This window comes from Frieseomelitta varia, unplaced genomic scaffold (assembly GCF_011392965.1).
Source record: "Frieseomelitta varia isolate USP_RPSP 00005682 unplaced genomic scaffold, Fvar_1.2 scaffold_206, whole genome shotgun sequence".
NCBI classification, from domain to species: domain Eukaryota; kingdom Metazoa; phylum Arthropoda; class Insecta; order Hymenoptera; family Apidae; genus Frieseomelitta; species Frieseomelitta varia.
The window spans coordinates 372,070-375,813 of record NW_025109817.1 but is presented as its reverse complement, the minus strand read 5'-3'; the positions used below and the strand labels follow the sequence as shown (position 1 = coordinate 375,813).

General features: G+C 51.8%; 1 protein-coding gene across 3 annotated transcripts in view; it reads right to left on the bottom strand.

The window, feature by feature from the left end:
* The window catches only part of LOC122526976 (homeobox protein otx5-B-like), a 12,445-nt gene extending 10,713 nt beyond the window's left edge, over positions 1–1,732 (bottom strand). The window contains exon 1 of one of the 3 annotated variants that reach the window (XM_043650708.1): positions 1,280–1,732. The gene's annotated coding sequence lies outside the window, so the exon portion shown is untranslated. Of the gene's footprint in view, positions 1–788; positions 1,031–1,279 lie in introns of those variants that run through there. The other 2 variants (XM_043650711.1, XM_043650707.1) reach the window with 2 other exon arrangements.
* Between the last annotated feature and the right edge of the window lie 2,012 nt (positions 1,733–3,744).

The window sequence follows — 3,744 nt, the reverse complement described above, 5'->3', positions numbered from 1 at the left end:
TTTTTGAAAAAAAAAAAAAAAAAAAAAAAAAAGTAGGAAACCAAAGCTAGTCGTAAATTGTTTCGTTTTGTGGAATATCGAGTCGATTCTTCGATGCTATCCTTTTTTTCCTTTCTCTCTCTCTCTCTCTCTCTCTCTTTTTTTTTGCAACGCAACCGGAATGTTAAGCTTTCGACGGAACACTACGTTTACGACTACACGTTATACGAATATATATATTTGTATTATATACATATATACATATGTATATGTACGTACGTATAAAAAAAAAAAATACACGAAGCGCTGAAAGTTGCAACGCGCAGTTATTTATGAATCAGTGTAATTTTCCAGTCTTTTTTTGCGTGATTCGAGGGGGAGGGCGCGGGGGGGGGAGGCGAAAGAGAGTTCTCTCGCTGTTTGGGAATATTGCAGGGGCGTATTCGGGAGCCACGTTCGTTCGCGGATTTATATTCTCTCTTTGGTTGAATGAAAGCTCGGCGTACGCCTCGCCGATTAAATGCCGGCATTTTCGAGGTTTTTGCGCACCGCAGCGTCCGAATTTCGTTGATTCCGTTGGTTGGGTTTTCCCCTGCCCTCCGGCTTCGCTGTCGCTCGTTCTTTTTTTTCTTTTTTTTTTTTTCTCTCCCATTTACCGCGAAAAGTAATCGTACGGATAACTCGACGTCCATAAAAATTGATAAACGCGGCGTCTCCTGCGGAAAGAAGATTTTTCGTCGCCGCGAGAGACAAACGACGACGCCACAGTCCGATCTCACGAGAAAATGTATATGTATTCGTCGACTTACGATTCCCGTCGTTCAGGCGTCGCTCCAACGCCGGCAGTTATTCGCCATAGGGGTGAATTATCGTCGTTCACCTTGCCTCGCTAGCCGTGTCCCGCAAATTGCCGAGATTCCGACGTACCTTACTCGCAAAGGGAAGCCCAGTCGCTGTTACGAAACGAGTAAACATCCGATCGATAGACTCGTCGTTGGTGATTCTTGGTCACCGTGACGCGCTTCGTGTCGGCGTAAGTGTTCGGCGAGATTCCGCACCACCTAATTTCGACAACAAAACGACTCGCACGTCGCGAATTTTTTTCCTTTTCCTCTTCGTCTCTTTTTCCCTTTCTGAACAAATCACTGGCAAACGAGCACAAATATACAGTCACAACGAGCCACCGGCCAAGTTTCGACGAGTTTGGAACAACGCTGCCAAACGACAGCCGCCTAAGCCGAGCAACCGAACGCTACTAACCGAGGGTTGTTCTCGGAACGATGGTAAACAAAGTACTCACCGGTAGTGCGTGGCGATGGTCAGTCGAAGGCGTCAGTCGACGAAGGGTTTCCTCGTTGCGAAAAAAGGAGCAGATAATCCTCGGCGAAGAATCGGCTGGATACCGGAGGTGGAGCCGGTTGATGCCGACACGGTGACGTTCGACACGGTCGCAAAACAAAGGTTAGGTATCCCTCCAGTGGTTGATCGGTCGCACAGCACACACGTTCGCCGCTACTGCGCCGCGACGTTTCGCACTACCGTGGACGCCCGATAGAGTATATCACGAATATGTAGACCGATAATGACTATTCTATTCCCTAATCCGGCCGCGTCTCTGTCTTTTTCTCTTTCTGCCCGCGGCACTCGTTCTCTGTTCCACGGCTGTCGGAGTCTCTTTGTTTCGTTCGTCGCACTATCTTGTTCTCTCTCCCTCCCTCTCTCTCTCTCTCTCTGTCTCTGCGTGTGTGTGTGTGTGCGTGTACGTGTACGTGTACGTGCACGTGCACGTGTATGTGTGTGCACGTGTGTGTACGTGTGTGTGTGTGTGTGGTGTGTGTTTTGTGTGTGTATGTGTGTGTGTGTGTCTCTCTCTTTCTCTCTTTTCCTTCCTTCCTCACTCACTCACGCTCGCGGCGTCGTTCCGTGTGCGGGATGTGGGACAAACCCGGACAGATGGACAGGGATAGACGGTAGGTAGAGAGAGCAGCGAGCGCGGCTATTATAGCAGGAGGGCGTAGGAGAGCCGAGCTCAACTTTTCACGAGAACTTTAGTTGTTACGGATCGCTCTCTTGGCCGAGGGGTTATGCGCCGAGGGGGGTGCGCTCGTTCGGTCGGTCGCTCGGCTCTCGCCGCGGCAGAGACCGGACCGCGAACCGGTCGAGAGGAGGAGCGAGGGGTGATATCCAACCACGGAAGGGATGGGGTGCGTTCCGAACGTTGCCGAAGAGGGGGTGCCAGCGGCGGCAGCGCGGGCGAAGGACGGACGAACGAACGAACGGGCGCGTGATGAAGAGAAAGAACCCGTGTGCGCGGGTTTCGCGCGACCGGCGCGAGGGAACGAGAACGGTTCCGTCGAAACTGCGTTTGCGCGGGGATAGAGAAGGATCGGCGATCCGGATGGGAAAGAGAACGCGGACGAACTGGCTTCGGTTAGAAAGCAGAGTGAAGGTAGCCGAAGGAGAAACGACTCTACGCTCGATGGTAGTGGAAACGAGAGGGAACCACGAACAATGCCGAACAGCGTCTGCTCGTGGAAAGTCGGCGTGGCCTGGGCCGTGGCATCGAGACCTATCCCAAAGTAGTGGGGAACCAATCGGTACAGGCCGCGCCACCGATCTAACCAGCCACGATGGCAACGCTTCCTCGCCGCACAACGTTGCCTGTAGAGAGAGTCTGTCTCTAAAAATATATCCCAGCACCAAGTTCCTCTCCCTTTCTCTCTCTCTCTCTCTCTTTCTCTCTCTGTATGTCTCTTCTTCACCCCCTTTCGCCGTTTCCTTTTCACCCTGTTTCTTCCACCTATGCGAAAAAGATACGCCAACAGACTCGAGGTAGAGAAGAAAATGGACGAGCACAGCTGCCCGTGGCTGTTGTTCGCCGATCGCGATCGATTCCTCGCCAACCAATGGACACGTTCGCGATTGTACGTAGATTGTATTATTACCGATCGCCGATCTGTATCGCTCGCGACGTGAAGATACTCGCGAACCTACTTGTCATCGCGAATGAATTAAAACATTGGGCAATGATCGAGCTCGTGACGGTGACGATTCACATACGTGACGAGTGTCACGTTTCGTGGCAAAAAAAAAGGGAACGTTTCGTCGCCGTTCTGTATCCGTGGAAACGTTCGCGGTTAATCTCGTTAACAGGGGACGGATGGACGGAGGAGAGGGAGAAAGGAACCCGTTCGACGAACGCGTCAGCCAGTTATCTTTTTCTCGAAATGTCGATCCCCGGCTGCGATACTCTCCTCCTTTCGTTACGCCCTGTAGCCAGGTGATAGCTACATAGCCGGGCGTATACCCACAACATAGCAATTTAACTTGCTCACGTGCGAGCGGTTAATGCTCTTACGGGATTTCGAAAAGATCAGCCAGCATTACTATGCTATTAGCGTAGCTAAAACCGGCTTGCTTCCATAAACCTATACTAACATGCAGCCACTTTATTCACGCCGGCCCATTCATGAACTCTTAGCCAATTTTCCTCATTGACCAATTGACTTGTCGCGCGCGACACGCCGGCACGTGACGCGCATCGGCTCCCACCCCGGCCGGCCAACTTTCTTATTTTTCGCAACTCGTAAACTCCCGTTTCGTCGCCGCCGGCACGCTCGTTCGAAATCCTCACGCGTCCTCACGTCTGGCCGTTCGTCCAGCGAAAGTTAACCAAAAGCTCTTTCCCCCGTCCCCATTCGTTCTCGCTGCGCGCTTGTTTTCGTCGCTGTTTAAACGGTTTCCACCTTGGAGCTTTCACAGAAG